The 21,433-nt window shown below is 43.9% G+C and overlaps 1 protein-coding gene across 1 annotated transcript in view; it reads left to right on the top strand.

The window, feature by feature from the left end:
• The window catches only part of slc12a5a (solute carrier family 12 member 5a), a gene marked incomplete at both ends in the record, with an annotated part of 504,642 nt that overhangs the window by 183,382 nt on the left and 299,827 nt on the right, over window positions 1–21,433 (top strand). The window lies entirely within an intron of this gene.

Raw genomic sequence — 21,433 nt, 5'->3', positions numbered from 1 at the left:
TCTATAAAGACAGCCCTGTACGCAGTACTTGGGGCCCAGACTGTGGCAGAAGAAGTCCTAATGACAGTCCTCACGGAGATTGAGGGAGTATTGAACTCAAAGCCCCTCGGTTACGTCTCCAGTGATGTAGCAGATGTCGACCCAGTCACCCCCAACACCCTCCTGATGGGGCGGCTAGATCCCGCGTTACCCCAGACAATGTACCGGCCTGAAGAAGCGAACGGCCGACGAATGTGGAGGTACAGCCAAGTATTAGCCGACAAGTTTTGGAGCAGTTTCCTACTGCACTACCTACCGTCTCTACAGACCCGCCAGAAGTGGGTAAAAGAGAGAGACAATTTGACGGAAGGAACAGTCGTCATGATTATTGACCAGTCACTACCCAGAGCTATGTGGCCGGCTGGCCGCGTAAGCAAAGTGATCACCGGTGCCGATGGCAAGGTCCGAGCAGCTGAAGTACTCGTCCAGGGGCGCATTTACACCCGTCCTGTGGCGAGGCTCATAGAACTGCCCCGACTCCCAGACACAATCGATGATGACCATGACCCTATGACTTTGTGAGTTGACTGACCCTTACAGCGAACCCTTGAGTGGTAGACAGTGCGGTTAATCTGTCTCTGCTTAACTAATTGGGTTGGGACCAATTAGGGGGCGGCTGTTCTGAAGGATCAGATTAAACCGAATATATATATTTATTTATATATATTTAATTGTATTTGTATATCCCCTGATATCCCCTGTATATTCCTTGTACAATATGCATTGAATATCCCTTCTAGTCTACTGAACATCCCATAATAGTCTCCATTCTACCATTGGACGAGACCTTGGTGCCAGGTCGCCATACCCCTCAGACCAGGTTCAATCGTACCGCTCAACATGTATGGACAAGTCCTAGTTCCGCGTAGGAATATGTCTACCGCACCACTAATGGTACTATTTGTTCATAGTGCGTATATATACTGCGCTATTAAAGTAGAGCTTTCTTTTAGTCCAGTTCCTTACCCTCCAACAGAGTGACAGACGCAAAAGCCTCCCCGCGAACCACGTGTGGGCAGTAAGGCCAATTCGGCCCAGTATCGGCATTGAGACATCGTGTATATTAATATTTGAATAGTCATATTTGGCACTATATCGTCGAGTTGGACGTATTCTATTAAGCTAATAATAGTCTATTCATATGTAGTGCCTCGTGCGGTAAGAGTTCTATAGTAATCAGCACCCCCATCGTTCCGGGCATCAGCTGGACGCTTATCCAGGGTGGTTGACCCCACGTGAAGCTGCACCCGAGGAGCTCCAGGCCAAAGAGCGAGTGGACCTGTATATTGGATTATTCTACCGACGACGGCTAGCCTTCCCCGGCTTGGATTATGCTTTGAGTACTTTGATTATTCTATGGATAAAGGCCAACACTGCGGTGTGTTGGAAATACCCCCCCCGGAGAGGACGACAGGTGAGAAGACGCTCTACACGACGAGGTCGCCTCACGTCTCTCCATCGTGGACCGGAGGACGCCGGCCACAGAGAGTCCAACTGCTTTCATCTGTGGATCGAGGATCGCTGGGCACCGGGTCGCACGACTGTGGGCTCTCCCAGGATACCCTCGGCCAGACGGGATACAGCCAGACTCTACCCCCCCCCCTCCAGCTGTCCTACAAGCAGTCGGAACCTTCCCCTAGTGTATCCAGCTATATAATCATTCAAGTATCATTGCTATTGTTCCCTAAATATTCCAGGTTGTATATTTGCTTCCTGCGCAATCAGAGATTGGACATTCGATATTGATCTACCTACGAATACTCATTTGCCATAAAAGTGCATACTATTTCAAATCATAAATGTAATTAAGTGATCGTTGTACATACCTTTTGCTATGTATTATTATTAAACGCAGACTTTCGACTTGGTACATTTGTGTTGGATCCGTTTCATCAGGTGGGAGTGTTTATCATAATTATTTATGCCTAGTACTGGGTGGCCAGAGTCTAAAGTACAAGAGGTAGTGGTAGTAAGTATCATATCTAACAATACAGTCAGGGAATTGTACCCCTCAGTTACAGTATAGGTAAAAAAGCCAATATCGAGCATCCCTAGTTTGCACGGCTTTTTATCGTAAATTGCACCGAGCAGTTAACGTGACGCACCTACCGTCTTCACAGACATGGTGGTAACTAAGCGCAAAGCCCTAAGCCATGCATCTATAAAGGGGCATCAGCCTCCAGAGATCCCATGCAATTGTATTTATTATTTAAATATTGTTATTTAACGTTGTCTGCTTTCGCAATGTTGTTGGCGTTATTGATTGATTGATTTTGAAACGAGATTTAGATTTTGCATCATGCTGCAACTTTTATTTGTGTTATGCATTGCTCTTGCTGCTTGTTTTATTATGTATTCATTATATAAAGCACTTTGAACTGCAATCTTTTCATTTATAACGTTTCGTCTGGTCCATGGAGTGGACTGGAAACACGGCCAATGAAAAGTTTATTTATTTTAGTGTACATGTTTGACAACGTTGAGAGAGAGCGAGAGAGCGTGATGTATTAGGTTTGAGTTTGAGGCTTGAGCGTCCTAAGTTGCCGTGGTTGATGATGTCACACCAGGATGTCATTGTCAACACACAGAGTTGGAAACGGGAGCAGCCCGATGGACAAAGCGATATAAAGAAACAAATAGCCAATAAATGTGAAGTTATCTTTGAACCTCTGTTGTCAAGCCTCGTCAATATACCCCCCCCCCCCCTTTCATCACTAATGGAACTGGTGCCGCGGAGTCACGTTAGAACATTAGTTAGTGGCTAACGTAAGTTAGCTTAGCGGCTAACGTTAGCCTGTTGGTGCGCTAAAGCAAGTCTCCTCTCAGCCTCCTTAGCCAAATTGAAATACCAAAACTATATGGCAAGGTCCGTGAGCAAGTGGAGAAAAACTCTGTACAATTAAACACTATGGAATGACCACTGCAAACGTTGAGTGAATCGTCAAGTAACGTTAACCTTTAGAGCAAGGTATAGTCAAAATCCATACCGTAGCGCAAATTTATTAGGGGTGGGACGATACATCGATCCAGATCGATATATCGATCTATTATCAATAATCAAATAGGATCGATGCAACGTAAAAAGATTGATTCATATTGCGATACTCTTATTTTGAAAATACGGCGACGTCATCGCCCCGTGCCCAATGTTGTGAAACTCCTGGTCCCTTTTTCTACTTTTTTGAAATATTTTGAGTGTGTGTGTGAGCACAGCGGTGTCTGTGTTTATTATTATTTCATGAAATTGGTTAAATATCTTAATTTTACATATATGTTCATTGTGTGAAAAGCTTATAATATGAAACACTCTAAAACAATAGTTATAGTGTTTAGTGCCTTCTTTACCCCTGGTCCCTTTTTCTAATCTCGGTCCGCTCCCATGTTAAAACGGCATTTTTAACCATTTTTAAATCTACTCTCATTCGTTCAATTCTCGATATATTTACCAAACCATTGCATATTCCACGAGCTAAGAACCCCGTCTAGGTTAGGATGTGCTGTTACCGATGTAAAACACATGGTGGCGTAATCGCTCTACAGATAACTTTGCCACAATTCAAGGGAGGTGAGATAGGCTGTACCAGGCTGTACCGGTCTGCCAGTGATTGAAACTCCGGAGACATGGTTTGGGGTGGTGGGGGGAGGGAGCGAGTGGATTTTCTGAGACAGAACCAGAGACGAACCGGACCGCGCAGTCGACAGCGCGCCACACGCCGAAATACAAGCCCCCCCATCGCCGGCGCGCGCCAACGAGGAAGTGTCACGCACGGAGCAGGTCTGGTTCTCTTCCCAACAGCGAGGCAAGTCCAAGATTTCTGCCGCAGAACAACTTGGAACCGCCCACACCAGATTTGGGTAAGTTGAGCGCTTAGTAACGTTTCGCCTCAAAGCCGTTTCTGGCCGAACTAGTCATCGAATCTTTAATATTTTTTTTGATTCGTATTCAGAGGTATTTCGTAGAGATATTTCTAAATGTAATGTTTTAAAAAAAAAATATGAGAAATATGGTAAAAAACAACATTTATCCGTTTTTTCGATGAAAAAACACGTTGTATCAAACAAACACAGGTTTGAGTGGTTATAATTCATAAATATGAGTAATCTGTTGAGAGATATATTGAGATTATGCTATTACTGTTAATCATGGGTAAATTCTTTTTTTTTTAAATAGTAAACAGTTAAAATTATATGGCTTTAAACATGAGCCATCATTTCATCTCTTAAGCCCAGTGAGCTCAGCCATTGCTAGGGGCATCAACAGCACACAGCAGTAGCGTCTAGAGCGTCACTAGAGCAAGACTAGTCTGCCTATTCTGTGACCCAAAACATGTCACTGCTGTTTTATTCTGCAACGGGTCCAATACATCTAACCTGCTTTGCAATCCTCGCCACTCCATTATGCCCACGTCACGTTAAAGATCAAAGATAACGTTACGTTAGCGTAAGCTAACAAGCTAACCCAGAGCCATAGGCAGAGAGAAGTGGGACTGGGAAGGAGGGTGCATTCTCGAGATAGCCCCACTAACAGGATCTGGCTGGTACTGCACCTTAATACAGCTCTGTGACAGTGAATAGGATATTAATATCGAAAAAAAAGAAAAACGAACCAAAAACAGTGAACAGGAGGTCTATTTGTATTAAAAATAATAGATTGTTTTTCATTTAAATGTCTGGAAGAGCTCAAAAATAAAAATGTCAAATGATATTTCCATTGCCTTTTTTGATTTAAATGTTACTGATTGTGTTAAATGGGCATATAATATCGTCTCATATCGATCGCAGGCACCTGAATCTAATCGTATCGTGGCAGACTGTGTGATATCGGATAATATCGTATCGTTGTCCAAAGAATCAGTATCGTATCGTGATGAAACTGGTGATTCCCACCCCTAAAATTCATACCGGTGTACTTTCTATACCGTTAATACCGTCCACCCTTAATCTCCATGAATTATTATATTGTGTGTTATCTCTCCACTCCACGCTATGGTAGTGCTTGTGCCAGCACAGGAGATACGATAATAAAACATTTTATATAGGCTATATACATATTTAAATTTAAATCTAAAATAGGCTCAGGAATCAGGATTGTTAAAGCTAATTAGCCTAATCCATGTCAAAAAGAGTAGCCTATAGTAAATGTATACACACACAAGAGAGAGGGAGAATAGCTTATAGCTGACTTAATGATTTTACAATATTTTTGTTAATGAAGTGAAATATTTATTATCATCTATCCAGTTAGTTTTATAAAAAAAAAATATTATGTTTTTGGTAGATTTTTATTTGTTTGTACTACCGGCCAGTCTGGTAGAGAGAGAGATAGAGAGAGAGGAAGAACGGGAGACAGAGCGGGGGGAAGACATTCGACAAAGGACACCGGGTCCGGGAATCGAACCCGGGTCGGCCGCTTCGCGACGCAGCGCGTTACATGGGTCGCCACTTGGGTGCCCTATCCAGTTAGTTTTTTTTTATCCACTTTTTCTCCTCTTTTTCTATTTTTTCTCCCATCCCAATTTCGCTGTGCCAATTCTCCCCTCCCCTGTCTTGAACGTTGCTTGCATATGCCCCCCACTGGCCGGTTGTAGGGAGGATAGAAGCCTTGCATCACGTGTCCCCTCCAATACACGAGGAGGCAGCCTGTCACATCTTTTCACCTGCCAGCGCGGACTCTCATTGGCGAGGTGTAACGTGTGGGAGGCTCACACTACCCCCGCCATTTCCTGTCTCTGCTGTGCAGGCGTCCCCAACCGACCTGTAGGAGTCGCTGTCCACAACGTCCAGATTACCACCCATTGACTTCCACCCGCTAACTCTGCCAATTGAGTTAGTATGACGGCCGGCCCAAGCCGGAGGCAACGCCGACAGCCGGATTCGAACCCGGTGTCTCTTGCGTTGGTGACGAGCGCAATGTCCGCTGCGCCACCCAGCCGCATTCTATCCAGTTCGTTTTTATAGTGTAACGCTACTTCAAATCATTGAACGTACAGAGAGAGACGGGCTATCAAACGGAAGTTAATAAAGCGAGCAAAGCGTGCACTGTGTCGAGTCATGGCTCTAGGCGGAATCACGAATAGTGGTTTAAGATAAGTTATTCTCTTAAAGTCTGGCATTTCCGCCGCAAAAGTAATAACAATACGAATCGTTGAAATTTCATTGTCGAAATTTCATCTTTGGAATTTCAACGTCGATATGGTCGACGAATCGTGACAGCCCTAGTCTGTAGTGTTGGTGTGTGTATTGGAGTGTCTCTGTGTGTGTGTGTGTGTGTGTGTGTGTGTGTGTGTGTGTGTGTGTGTGTGTGTGTGTGTGTGTGTGTGTGTGTGTGTGTGTGTGTGTGTGTGTGTGTGTGTGTGTGTGTGTGTGTGTGTGTGTGTGTGTGTGTGTGTGTGTGTGTGTGTGTGTGTGTGTGTGTGTGTGTGTGTGTGTGTGTGTGTGTGTGTGTGGCTTGTCCTTCGGCACCAGGCTGAGATTGACTGAGGCACAGTTGTCCGATCTGTTTGTGTGCACCTCCTAATTGAATTGAACCTGACCAATTGAACCCAAAGCTGCCTTCTATTGAGTTGAACGCAGAGGTGAGTGCGTTTATCACACTTCTGTCGCAGTGAAAAGGAGGAAGGCTGTCTTCTCTTCCTCACACTCCACACACACTACACCCCTGAGGCGGCTCAGGCCATGAAATATCAATATGGTTGTGTGTCGTCATCCCCCACCGAAAAGAATCGGATGGGTTCCGTGTAGCCACAATACCCCCCTCCCCCTGACCATCCAACGCTTCAGTAGGTTCAACACAATCCTCCATTTAAACCGCTCTTTCTTTGCGGCTCAAGGCCTTGTCACTCTAAATCCCCCTACATGCCTCTGTGGTATAGATTCAATGGTTGGGTCCCAGTAGTTCCTAAGTGCTCATTCTTTTTTCCTTTATTTTCTGTGTGAGGCTTCAGCGAGATAAAAATCCCCAGAACGAAAATCTCACCTGCACATACGCTACCGTTTACATTCTCCCTTCTCTGCATCTACGCTAATGTTTACATTCTCCCTTCTCACTGATGGAAGTCAGGATTAGTGCCATGGGTTTTCTTTCTTCTTCTTTTTTCTTACTCTTTTGTTTAATCACTGGCTCGGGTTTAGAATGTTGTGTAGTTCAGGAAACCGTCGGAAACAGCGGGTTTGTTGTAGGCATTGTTTTTGAGGTGCGAGGGGACCTGATGCTAGTGAGTCAAGTAGAGCTGTCCCCGAAGCCTGTTTTTGGGATTAAAACTTTGGTAGGGTTTTTCAAACCATCGTTTTTAATCATGCAAAAAATTAGCTCCTTAATAATTTTTCTGGTTCAGTACTGTCGAGTCTTGATTTTAGGCACATAGCGCACATTTATGCTTAACGTAGCACATATTGCTGCGGTTAGTTACTGGCCACTTGGTTTAATCCAAACGTCCATTCGGAAACGTTCTATTATGAAATAAGACTGGTGAGTGTGAGTCAGTCAACTCTCTCTCTTTTTCGCATGATTGATTCATTTCCTGATGCATGACGGTGACCCCCCCCCCCCCCCCTCGACTACACTAGACTGTTGTTGTCCTGTGTTTGCGCGTGACTTTCAAATTATTGTAAACGCAACATAGTACTGTGATATTCTGATATATATCACATTCTGATATATATTTTTTGTGTACATTTATTTTTTATTTTATTTCAACGAAAATTGTAAAAAAAATAAAAGATTTAAGCTGAGGTTCGAACCCATTAATAAAGATTCAAACTCCAATGTAACGAACGAAGGTCCGAACGTTCAAACGTTTGGGCTCAGCCCTAACCCCCATACAGTCCAGTGATACCCCAGTACCTTCCAGTGATACCCCAGTACCTTCCAGTGATACCCCAGTACCTTCCAGTGATACCCTAGTGCCTTCCAGTGATACCCCAGTACCTTCCAGTGATACCCCAGTGCCTTCCAGTGATACCCCAGTGCCTTCCAGTGATACCCCAGTGCCTTCCAGTGATACCCTAGTGCCTTCCAGTGATACCCCAGTGCCTTCCAGTGATACCCCAGTGCCTTCCAGTGATACCCCAGTACCTTCCAGTGATACCCCAGTGCCTTCCAGTGATACCCCAGTACCTTCCAGTAGGGCTATACGATATGCAGGGCCGCCTGGGAGAAATGCGAGGCCCTGTGCGAGATTTTTTTTTTTTCATACAGTCAACATATTCTTAAATAATAGCGCTGCCCGAGGCTGGGCATGATACAGTCAACATATAGCAAGAGAGAGAGCTCCCGTTCTACAGTCAATATACAGTGTTATCGCTGCACAGACCCGGCAATGCCCCTGACCCTCCACCAGAGCAAGGCCAGAGAGAGAGAGAGAGAGAGAGAGACACACATTGGAAAGAAACAACCCAAAACCAGAGCAAATTGAAATGCTATTTGGCCCTAAACAGAGAGTACACAGTGGCAGAATACCTGAGCACTGTGACTGACCCAATACTAAGAAGATCCTTGACAAGGTACAGACTCAGCGAGCACAGCCTAGCCATCGAGAAAGGCCGCCATAGGCAGACCTGGCTCCCAAGCGAAGACAGACCCACTGCACACAAGATGAGGTGGAAACCGAGCTCCACTTCTTAACAACCTGCCCACTATACCAAGACATATACTTCCCACAAATTGCAAACACCCAAAGAGACTTTGAAAACATGGACAATAACTCAAAACTCCCATACCTACTGGGAGAAATACAAGAATGTGAAATAAAGCCCATTTGAATTGAAGAGAGAGAGATAGATAGAGCATGTCTGTGTGTGTTAGAAAGAGAGAGATAGAGAGAGAGCATGTCTGTTTGTGTGTGTGTGTTAGAGAGAGAGCATGTATATGTGTGTTAGAAAGAGAGAGAAATATAGAGAGAGAGAGCATGTCATTTTGTGTGTTAGAGAGAGATATAGAGCATGTCTGTGTGTGTTAGAAAGAGAGCGAGAGAGAGAGCATGTGTGTTTGTGTGTTAGAGAGAGAGAGCATGTCTGTGTGTGTGTGTGTTAGAGAGAGAGCATGTATGAGATAGATAAGCAAGACAGCTAAGATGAGCCCCTAAAGGATATTCAACTTTTAATGGAAGAACAAAACAGAAGGAAAAGATAACTTCACAAAGGCAACATGAATATACATTGATCCAAAAGGACAAAGATCAACACTTAAATCCAAAGAGAAGAGGGTCTATACCAGAGAAAACAAAGTAGCAAGGAGCCAACGGCCGACTTCAGCTAAATAGGCTAACTGCAAATGGAGTAGCCAGGTACTGACACCAGGTACACACCGTTAGCTACAACAGCTAGCCGGCCCGTTTGGCTCAATATAACGTTAGCTAAGTTAGCTAGCCGGCCCGCTTTGGCTCAATATAACATTAGCTACAACAGCTAGCCGGCCCGTTTGGCTCAATATAACGTTAGCTACGTTAGCTAGCCGGCCCGCTTTGGCTCAATATAACATTAGCTACAATAGCTAGCCGGCCCGTTTGGCTCAATATAACGTTAGCTATGTTAACTAGCCGGCCCGCTTGGCTCAACATAACGTTAGCCAACATAACGTTAGCCTTAGCCACGATAGCTAGCCGGCCCGAGAGAGAGAGAGATATATCCACGGCGGGAATAGAATAGAGTGCATTAAAAACTCACCAAACGTCCAAGAGGATGGAGACAACCGCGTGGAGTTGACGAAGTTCATCTGCCGAATGACTGTCCTCTTCATCTTGGCATAACAATGCTGCACGCGCTCTCTCTAGGTTAGCTAACGCTAGTTAGCCTTTAGCTAAGCTAGCTACTAGCCGACATGGCTATCCCGACTGTCTGAACCACACGTTAGCACTCGATATTATAACGTATCTAAAGCTAACTAGCTGTCCCTGCCTTTAGCTAAGCCGACATGGCTAGCCTGACTGAACTGTCCATGCAACAACTGTCATCTTCAGTCCATCTGCCGAATGACCGTCCTCTTCGTCTTGGCTGGCATAAGCATAACCGCCAATGCTGCACGCGCGAAATAGTCAAACACAGCTGACGCACGCCGGCCGACTGTACACATGTAACCCCTCCCTTCGTTGAAACCAATAGTATGTCTGCTGCAGAGCCCCAGAGCTCCAATAGTGAGTATGTCTGCTGCAGAGCCGCAGAGCCAGACCAAGTCAGACACATTCTACAAACGTGTCTAATGTGAAATATATAAGCATATAAGCTAAACTAGATTTTAGGTCTGTGATGAAAAAGGGCCTCGCAGGAAGGGGGGCCTCGCAAAAAATAAATAAAAATAGAATTTTTTTTTTTTATATTTTTTTGTGCGAGGCCCCCCTTCCCGCGAGGCCCTGTGCGACCGCACTGCTCGCACACCCCCTGACGATATGGCCTAAATATGATATCACGATATTTTCTGACACAATACACATCACGATGTTTTTCCTTTTTTCCCCAAACAATTCATTATGAGGCTTACCAAGACGGTATTTGAGTTTGCAAGCTAACATTAAAGACGAAAGACCCAAGCATTTATCATTTTTATATTATATATTAGATTTAGGTTATTGGATTATTAGATTATATATTGCATATATTTAGCATTTTAGCATTTTTTATTTATTTATTATATATTAGATTAGATTTATATTATTAGATTATATATTGTAACTATTTATTGTAGGGCAAATATAACAGAGGAGGGCATACATTATTACATTATAGTACTTATCTTATTAAAAAAACATTTGACTGTTTAAAAATAAATGAATGACCACACTCACACATGACGACTAATTTCTTTAATTGTTACATTAGATATAAATACTGATATTTTGTATGTAAATCTACAAACTAGTAGCTTATAACTAGAGATATTCCGATACCATTTTTTCCTTCCCGATCCGATTCCGATACTTAAGCTTTGGGTATCGGCCGATACCGATACTAAAAAAAATATTATATAAATGATAAAACTTTTTTATTTGTATTTTTTTACAGCTACATATACTGTTTTATATATACTGTTTTTAAGTAATAACTAGAAAGTAATGGTATTTATTCAACAACAGATGATTGTATAGATTAGTATTAGTATCATTAATTGACAACTATGCTCAATGAGTTCACCCACGGAATGGTTGTTGGGACACTGGTTCCGCACGGACGTTATACGTTGTTGCATTTCCTATCCAGGCTGCTCCGTTTCAGTTGCGTGATAGTAATGTGTATGTTGTGATTTTTAATGGACAATAAATATTCAACATTCTCTTTTGAGACTCCGCCTCAGACTCTTATCCTTTGGCACTAAAAGATAAACATTGTCACCGGTATGGCTGTCCGCATTATGTCATTAATTGTCGATCAGTGACGACACAGGTTAGCCACGTTAACGTGAGCTAGGTTAGCCAGTTAGCGTGAGCTACCGGTAGATGGAAAGAATGTAACGTTACTGGTGAAAAAGTGATTTACCTTCGAATACTCCTTTGCCAACTTGCTGTACTTTGCTTGCAGGTCTGCAGCCATTATTGCTGGATTATGAATAGTCCCGACTTTAGCCAAGGTAACGTTAAGCTAAAACTAGCTCTTCAGCTAATGCTAAATAACACCAGCAAGCTCCCTGTCACACCGCTCTGCGAGAGGGAGAGGCGGGAGGGAGAGGAAAGCATTTAGCACTGCGCTTGTAAGTCTCATCTCAGCCGCGGCGGCCTCTAACGCGAGGGCAAAACATCACGATATCTACGATACGTTTTAAAAGTGTATCGTTAATGAACTGTACCCGATATTTATATAATATCGTCATATCGCCCAGCCCTACCTTCCAGTGATACCCCAGTACCTTCCAGTGATACCCCAGTACATTCCAGTGATACCCCAGTACCTTCCAGTGATACCCCAGTACCTTCCAGTGATACCCCAGTACATTCCAGTGATACCCCAGTACCTTCCAGTGATACCCCAGTGCCTTCAAGTTTCAAGTTCAAGTTTCTTTAATAGTTGTCATACAGAAGTACAGAATACTTTTGTACAAAATGCTTCTTACTGTTGCGCTCCAGAGACTGTGCATGACAAGATAAGTATGAAATAAAAACATAGTAAAAATAGTAAAAATTAGAAGTAAAAAAAGAGGTCACAGTGTTCAGTTTAGACATATGTACAATGTTCGTAGACGTAGTTACCATACAATATACAATACTGTGCAGTGTACTAATATACAATACTATATAGTGCAAGGCATAAATGGACGAGGTGCAGTTTAGGTACAATTCACAGTAGGTGTACGAGTTGTAGTGCAAATCCTTTATCAATAAATATAAAGTGTAAGTGTGTTTGTGTGATCTAAAGTGTGGAGAGTGGGTGCTGCAGTGTGTTGTTTGTTTGAGTGAGTGTGTGCGTGTGGGTGTGTGTGCTGTGTGCATTTGATGGTTGTTGCATAGTGATTATTGTTCGTTTAGCGATTATTGTTCGTTTAGCAGCCTGATGGCCTGGGGATAGAAGCTCCTTCTGAGTCTTTCTGTGCTCGCCATAAGACTCCGGTATCGCTTGCCTGACGGCAGCAGTTCAAAGAGGCAGTTGTTCGGGTGGCTCGAGTCCTTAATAATTCTCTTAGCCTTCCCCTTGCACCGCTTGTTGTAAATGTTCTGGAGGGTGGGAAGCCCCCCTCTAATTGTGCGTTCGGCTGAACGTGTCACTCTTTGTAGTCTGCTACGGTCTTTTGCAGTGCTATTCCCAAACCAGGAGGTGATGTTGCCGGTCAGGATGCTCTCTATTGTACATGAGTAGAAGTTCCTAAGGATCTTCTGACTGACTTGGAACTTCCTTAGGCGCCTGAGGAAGTAGAGGCGTTGTCGTGCCTTCTTCACAACACTGTCAATGTGTGTGGTCCATGTCAAGTCCTCGGATATGTGGGCTCCGAGGTACTTGAAACTGTTCACTCTCTCAACTGGTGCCCCGTCGATGCTGAGGGGGCTGTAGTCCTTGACCCCCGACCTCCTGAAGTCCACAATCATCTCTTTTGTTTTGCTGACGTTCAGGGAGAGGCAGTTCTCCTGACACCACTGTGACAGGTTCTCTACCTCTTCCAGGTAGGCCCTTTCGTCGTTGGCAGAGATCAGGCCCACCACTACTGTGTCATCAGCAAATTTGATGATGGTGTTGTTGTTCCGCTGTGCTACGCAGTCATGTGTGTACAGGGAGTAGAGGAGGGGGCTCAGAACACAGCCCTGGGGGGCCCCTATGTTGAGCGTGATGGATGAGGAGGTGCAGTTGCCGGCTCTTACCACCTGGGGTCTGCCCGTCAGGAAGTCCAGGACCCACTGGCACAGGTCATAGTTCAAGCCCAGGTCCCTGAGCTTGGCTATGAGTTTGGAGGGGACTATGGTATTGAATGCTGAGCTGTAGTCGATGAACAGCATTCTCACATAGTTCCCCTGCCTCTTGTCCAGATGTGATGCTGCTGTGTGCAGCACATGGGCTATGGCGTCCTCCGTGGACCTGTTGGGGCGATATGCAAATTGCAGAGGGTCCAGGTTGATGGGGAGGGAGGAACAGATGTAGCCCTTCACTAGCTTCTCAAAGCACTTCATGGCTATGGAGGTGAGGGCTATTCCAGTTATACCCCAGTGCCTTCCACCACAGTACCTTCCAGTGATACCCCAGTACATTCCAGTGATACCCCAGTGATACCCCAGTGCCTTCCAGTGATACCCCAGTACATTCCAGTGATACCCCAGTACCTTCCAGTGATACCCCAGTACATTCCAGTAATACCCCAGTACCTTCCAGTGATACCCCAGTACCTTCCACCACAGTACCTTCCAGTGATACCCCAGTACCGTCCAGTTTGGATGTCTGTGATAAACCATTTCAAAGTGAGTTGTGAGTTCATAGAGATTCCATCAGATACAAAAAAGGGTTTCTCAGTGGGGCCTCCATCAGGACATCTTCCTCGCTCCCTGTCAACCCGACATGAGTCTCTTCTTTGGCAGCGATGTAAGAAGTGGGAGAGGTGGACGCACTGGACGGTGATTCATCTGTAATCAACATCTCTCTGCTGCAGGAGGTGGCTCAATCATAGCGCAGCAGTACACCAACTAGTGTGTGTGTGTGTGTGTGTGTGTGTGTGTGTGTGTGTGTGTGTGTGTGTGTGTGTGTGTGTGTGTGTGTGTGTGTGTGTGTGTGTGTGTGTGTGTGTGTGTGTGTGTGTGTGTGTGTGTGTGTGTGTGTGTGTGTGTGTGTGTGTGTGTGTGTGTATGTGTGTGTGTGTGTGTGTGTGTGTGTGTGTGTGTGTGTGTGTGTGTGGGATCCCTTCTCCAACACATACTGGAAGCTGCACCTAGAAAAAAAAATGCGTTCTCTGTTGGGAATCTACAGTCGTGAGTGATTCATTTGTAAGGATTTTGTACTGGGAGATTGAAATGTGCAGTTTTTCATTTTATGCTACAGGTATTTGTTATAAAACCAAAATTACTTTGGTGGTATAGTTAAGTCAGCAGACATTAATTTAACTGGCATACTTCAGAGCCTCTATCAACACCTCCACTGGCTATGTTAATCACAGCCGCCCATAACAAAACATATGAGTTAATTAATGCATGAATAATTAGTCGCGCTAATTAGCGAGTAGTCGAAAACTCGCTGAAGGTGCAATTTGGCTGGCTCGGACGCCAGCCTTCACACGTCCGAGATAATTCGGCATACTTCTCCCCCGTGAATTTGTAAGAGGCTTATGAGTTCACTAAACATTGATTCGATATATTCTCCAATGACACGTGCATGCTATGATGGTCATGCTTGTAATCCTATTGGCTAAATGTGCTTAGCTGTGAAAGCAGATTAAGACGTAGCTGTGTTTTCTCAGCCAGATAATGTATCCCCAATGCCCTGGTAAAATCTAAGCAAGAGCGTTTTTAACATTTGTCCACTATTGTTCTCCCCAAGCATGTTCAATCAATCCGTGGATCTAGAGCTCTTTGGGACATTTTTAGTAGCATCTACAGTACGACGCTGAGATTTCATGACGCCAATTGGATGTCGGCATTGATCATGGACAATGAAAGGGGTATTTATTTTGTCTAAATTACTTACTTACTTACGCCTTTTACCCGGTTTGGGTCATAGGCCGTCAACAAGGGTTCTCCAAGCTTGTCTAAATGCTGATTGAAAAATATTGAGCAGCATTTGATGTTCAACGGAATATTGCTGTCTTGATATTAGGAACAGAGAGTTTCTAAAGTTTTTGTTAGAAAGCTATCCTTCTCTTTCCATCCGTGTTTAAAGCTCAATGTGTTTCTGTTGTCACTGAGAGTGAGAATAATAGATAACGCTACATGTAATGCACGACTACTGAAATGCACTCCTCACTGGCCTCCCAAAAAAAACACAGAACGACTCCAACTCATTCAAAACCACATCAGTCCTGTATTAGCTAACCTACACTGGCTTCCGGTAACATTTAGAATTGATTTCAAGGTCCTCCTCCTTATATACAAAGCACTAAATAGAACAGGACCAAGCTACATTGCAAATTCTCTAGTCAACTATGTGCCTCCTAGAACATTGCGATCATCTACTACTGGTCTATTGAAGGTTCCAAGCCACAGTCTAAGGAAAATCGGGGATGCAGCCTTTGCAAACTATGCACCAAAGTTATGGAACACACATACCTATGGACATTAGGGAAGCTAGATCTCTTAATATTTTAAAAAAATAAGCTAAAAACGTACCTCTTCACCATAGCCTTCTAATACACCCCGCTGTTGATTGTACTGTAGCACTATTTTACTCTGTCCATTCTATTGCATAATTTTACTATCTAATTCTATTCTACTATTCTATTATTGCATTGTATTATTTTGCTCTGTCTATTGCTTTTTATTACAGGTTCAAAACTGTCAAGTATTAAAGTGTGTGGGTATCAAACAAGAGACTGTCAGGCTTTAAAACTGTGTAGGACCCAGGCCTAGAACAGTATAAAACAGTAGCTGTAAAAAGAAAAGAAAAAAAAATTATAATTAATATAATTTTTTTAATGTATGCACTGGTATCGGATCAGTATCGGTATCGGCCGATACCCAAAGCTTAGGTATCGGAATCGGATCGGGAAGGATCGGAACATCTCTAGTTTAGTTCATGGTTCAAAGTAATGGGAAAAGGGTGCTAGCTCGCCATCAATCAGAAGCTAGCCACAAGACTTGCATTCACGCTCTCCAGCACACAGCCTCCCTGCCTGGCACAACAACCACAACAGCAGGGTCTATAGTCACAGTCAGGACAGTAGGCTCTACAAGTAGGCTCCCTTAAAACGCTAACGCTATTAAAGAAAAAATACAGTGGAGGTTAAAATAAGAATATGACTTGGCCTGAAAAAAAGTTCAGTCAGGAGAATTTTTTTTGCTTTAATCCCTGAGTTCATCTCAAACTGTGACAAGAATGGCTGCCTAAAAATACATCGTGTTTCAATGTCTTGTAGTCCAGAAGCCACCCCAAAACTGAGCCAGAGGCACCCTTGTGTGGGTGTGGGTGTGGATGTGGGTGTGTGTGTGTGTGTGTGTGTGTGTGTGTGTGTGTGTGTGTGTGTGTGTGTGTGTGTGTGTGTGTGTGTGTGTGTGTGTGTGTGTGTGTGTGTGTGTGTGTGTGTGTGTGTGTGTGTGTGTGTGTGTGTGTGTGTGTGTGTGTGTGTGTGTGTGTGTGTGATTGATGTTCGTGCTGACCGTCGTTGACAGTAGAGGGCAATACAAGCAAGTGATGCCTGTTTTCCCAACACCCACCTTAAAATGAGTTTTTAGGGGAAGTAAAAACAAAGTTTGGACAGTCTAAAATGCGATGGGATCACACACACAACGTCTAGTGTGACCTCACTGCGAAGCACAAACACTGGAGATAAGTCGGTTGTGTCTTGAAAGACGATTCTTTTCAACCGTGAAAATGAACATGCATGTGCAGTACATGACATGAGGGGAGCTTATTAATAATGCTACCCTTCCATACGGGAACACTGTGTTCCAATGTGAAGTAGATTCACACTGCTTCCCCTTCATTGCACCCTGCTAAGCATGACGCCTGGCTACGTGATGGACCTTGTCCTCCGCAGGGTGAATTGGTTACGAGGGGAAACAACGGCAATAGCTCTTCTGCATAATGACAGTTTTCATTACCGACATTAATACAAAACAAACGTAATGAAACCTGGGAACTAACGAGCAGCAGCTGCTTCTATCTGGTTCCCTAAGACCCAGTGGTTCTCTGTTTTATCGGAGAGAGGCTCGGGAGCCCAGGGGGCCTGCCTGCCTGCCTGCCTGCCTGGGGCCCGGGGGGTCTGCCTGCCTGCCTGGGGCGCCAGGGGGCTGGGGTGGTGAAGAAGAGGGCATGGCCCTGGCAGGGAGCACCACAATCTGGCATACGAGCAGCCAGCCAGCCAAGTGGAAAAGGGCAGTCTGGTGAATCTGGGTCTGGGCATCAGGAGATGGGGTTGAGGCACTGACACAGAAGAGCGAGCACCATTTGGTAAATGACAGGAAGAAGGAGATTTTCTGGAGAGAGAGAGAGAGAGAGAGAGAGAGAGAGAGAGAGAGAGAGAGAGAGAGAGAGAGAGAGAGAGAGAGAGAGAGAGAGAGAGAGAGAGAGAGAGAGAGAGAGAGAGAGAGAGAGAGAGAGGGAGGAGAGAGAGAGAGAACACAGGGAAGAGAGAGAGAGAGATAAGGCATTACGTTCACACATTGAAAATGTTTTTCAGATCAAGATCATGAGTTCCCCAGTGCACAGATGTTTGAAACACACTTCATGCAATACAAACCAAATATGTATAGAATTACAAAAACAACAATGTTAGTTATTGTGGTTAGCTGTACTTACTGTGTGCACTTTTAAATCTTTTGTATGTTGTCATTTCTATATAATAAGTTACTATATATTATAGTTACTTACACTATAATAGGATATATATATATATATATATATATATATATATATATATATATATATATATATATATGTATGATTAGAAGATAGGCGGGGTATTATTAGAAGATAGGCAGGTAGGCTACATGCTATTGATTAGAAGATACATAGATATGATTAGAAGATAGATAGGTATGATTGGAAGATAGATAGGTGTAATTAGAAGATAGATAGATAGATAGGTATGATTAGAAGATAGACAGCTAGGCTACATGCTATTGATTGGAAGATAGACAGGTAATCTACATGCTATTGATTAGCTGTCTCATCCAAGTCCAATACCTGTGTGTGCGTGGGTCTCTGTCTCTCTCTCTATATTCATAAATGGTAAGGCAAACATACTGTGCTTCTCAGAAACTAAGCTCGACGATTCTGTAAAAGATCCAGAGATAGAGATTGAGAACTACTCAATAATCAGGAATGATAGGAACAAACATGGAGGTGGTGTCTGTATGTACATACACAAGGACACCAAATTCATCAACAGAAATGACCTGAATCATAAATCAATTGAAACTGTATGGGTGGAAATCCTATTCGAAAGGGCGAAATCCCTACTGGTTGGCACAGTCTACAGGCCGCCAGATCATAGTGGCTTTTATGATACACTGGATGGGTGTTTAGCTGGAGTTGAGGATGTAGACAAAATTCTTATTGGAGACTGGAACACGGATATGCAACGAAAAGATGCACCCGTCTTCAAGGCCTTCAGTAGGTTTTGTGATCTGCATGGCCTCAGCCAGCTAATCACCCAACCCACACGTGTATGTGAATCAACTCAGACTACCATTGACCTCATTCTGACCTCCGACAAGTCCAAGATCTCAAATAAAGGGGTTATAGCATGTGGGTTAAGTAGGCCCTGCCACGATAACAAATTTTGCTGGGCGATTAATTGCCCCCGAAAATATCGCGATAAGCGATATTATTGCGACCGGTTAGAGAATTTTTTTTTTAGAAATTTATTTCCCAAAACTTTTATTTTGAAGCCCACCGCTCCGTCTTTTCCGGTGTTTAGACTTTTATTTTGAAGCCCACCGACCGGACCGGAAGTATTGTTGTTATTATCCTAGCTTGCTGATGCTGCTGGTGGACTGGGGCCAGCTAACGTTCGCTTGCTGATGCTACTACTACTTCGACATGCTGCTAATGGGCTGGGGCCAGCTAACGTTAGCTTGCTGATGCAGCTGGTAGATCGACATGCTGCTAGTGGACTGGGGCCAGCTAACGTTAGCTTGCTGATGCTACTAGTAGATCGACATGAGCTAATGATAAAACAAATGTTGAGATTTTTGGTGAACAACTAACTTTAAGTTAGTTTTAACGTTAGCTACTAACGTTTAAAACGCTAACGTTACACTACAAATAACGCTACTTGGTAAAAGGAGCAACACTATTGAGAAATGTAGTTAAGCTATGTGGTGTTGCCCCACGGAGCTCATGTGCTGTGCTCTCTGCTCTGTAGTAAAGCCAGCGGCCCGCCTCCCAACACGGACAGTGACTGACAAGGGGCACTGGTTCCGCCTCATTAAAACAAACGCGCAAATAGCAATTAATCGCGCCCGTCAAAATCATTGCATTAATTTTAATTATCGCGGCAATTAATCGATTTATTGCTTATCGCGGCAGGCCTAGGGTTAAGTGATCATTATATGATATTCTGTACCGAAAAAAAACTAAAACAAAAGGCTGGCTGCCACAAAACAGTCACATCTAGAGACCTCAAAACCTACTCTAGCGAGGCCTTCAACCTTGAACTGGAGAGTCTGGACTGGTCAGATGAACTCAATGGTACACTGGTTGACGAAACATGGCTAGGTTTTCAAAACCAAATTCTCAGCAATACTAAACGACATGGCCCCCCCCTAAGAACCACCAGGGTAAAAAATCGCGCTGAGCCGTGGATGCACTCCGAAATACTGGCCGCTATGAAAACCAGAGACAAAAAATGCTCTGAGTTTCGTAAAAGTCAGTCAAAGCTTACTAAAAGCACGAGCAGTGAACTCCAAGCCCACGTGACTGAACTCAAACTAGAAAGAAACAGACTAAGAAACGACGTAAACTCCATGATCAAAACTGCAAAAAAGAATTTCATCAATGACAAAACTGAGGAAAACAAAAACAAACCACGTGAACTTTGGAAATTACTCAATAATCAACTAGGATGCAGTAAAAAACTTAAAACCAGATTCTCAAACATAAACATAAAAACGGACAACACGCTCATCACAGACAAGCTGGATGTAGCCAATTACTTAAACATTTTCTTCACAAACATAGCCACAACACTGGTAAACAAACTACCCTCCCACTCAGGGCTTTATGGGGTAGAACACATAGTAGCTTACTACAAAAACCTAGGGGTCCGCAAGGACGACTTCAAGCTGGAAATGGTAACAACAGATGAGGTACTCAATAAACTGAGCGCCCTCCAACCTAACAAGGCCACTGGCCATGACAACATCCCCTCCAAATTCCTCAGAGACTCAGCAGCCGCCATCACACCAATCATCACACACATAATAAACCTCTCCATAAAACAGGGACACGTCCCCAAGGACTTCAAAATTGCGAGGGTGACCCCTCTGCACAAAAAGGGCAGCAAATTAGACCCAGGCAACTACCGCCCTGTTTCTATTCTCACCTCCATCTCGAAAGTCATGGAAAAAATAGTCTACGAACAGGTCGAAAAGTACCTAGCGGAAAAAAATCTAATCTACGAATTCCAATCTGGCTTCAGAACATCCCACTCCACTGACACATGCCTTCTCTATTTGAATGACCACATCAAACAAGAGGTGGACGCAGGCAAATACTGCGGCATGGTCATGCTGGACCTACAAAAGGCCTTTGACACGGTCAATCACTCCATTCTGATTGACAAGCTAAAAGCAATTGGTTTTGATAGTCTATCAGTGAGCTGGATGCAATCCTACCTTGAGGGGAGGGAACAGATGGTGGAGGTAAACGGTACTCTATCCCCCCCCCTCACAGTGAGCTGTGGTGTTCCACAAGGAAGCATACTAGGACCGCTACTGTTCCTAATTTATGCAAATGACATGTCGTCAGCTTGTGACTGCAACTTGTTCCTGTTTGCGGACGACTCAGCCCTGCTGGTCTCTGACAAGAACAAGTTACAGGTTGAAAAAACCCTCAGCTCGGAACTAGGCAGAATCTGCATATGGCTCGCTGATAACAAACTATCATTACACATGGGCAAAACAGAGTCCATTCTCTTCGGTTCAAATAACAAACTCAGCAAGACCGACGGCTTCTCAGTTACAGTGGGTGACAATATTGTCACAAGGAAAGATGAAATTACCTACCTGGGTTCCATCCTAGAGGCTAATCTCTCCTGTGACAAAATGGCATCCAATGTAATAAAAAAAGTCAACCAACGAACTCGATTCTTGTACCGGATCTCCTCTCTGGTAAACAAGAA

This window comes from Notolepis coatsorum, assembly GCF_963971535.1.
Source record: "Notolepis coatsorum genome assembly, chromosome: 6".
Classification (NCBI taxonomy): domain Eukaryota; kingdom Metazoa; phylum Chordata; class Actinopteri; order Aulopiformes; family Paralepididae; genus Notolepis; species Notolepis coatsorum.
The sequence above is the reverse complement of the archived record's forward strand: the minus strand, read 5'-3'. Positions and strand labels throughout refer to the sequence as shown.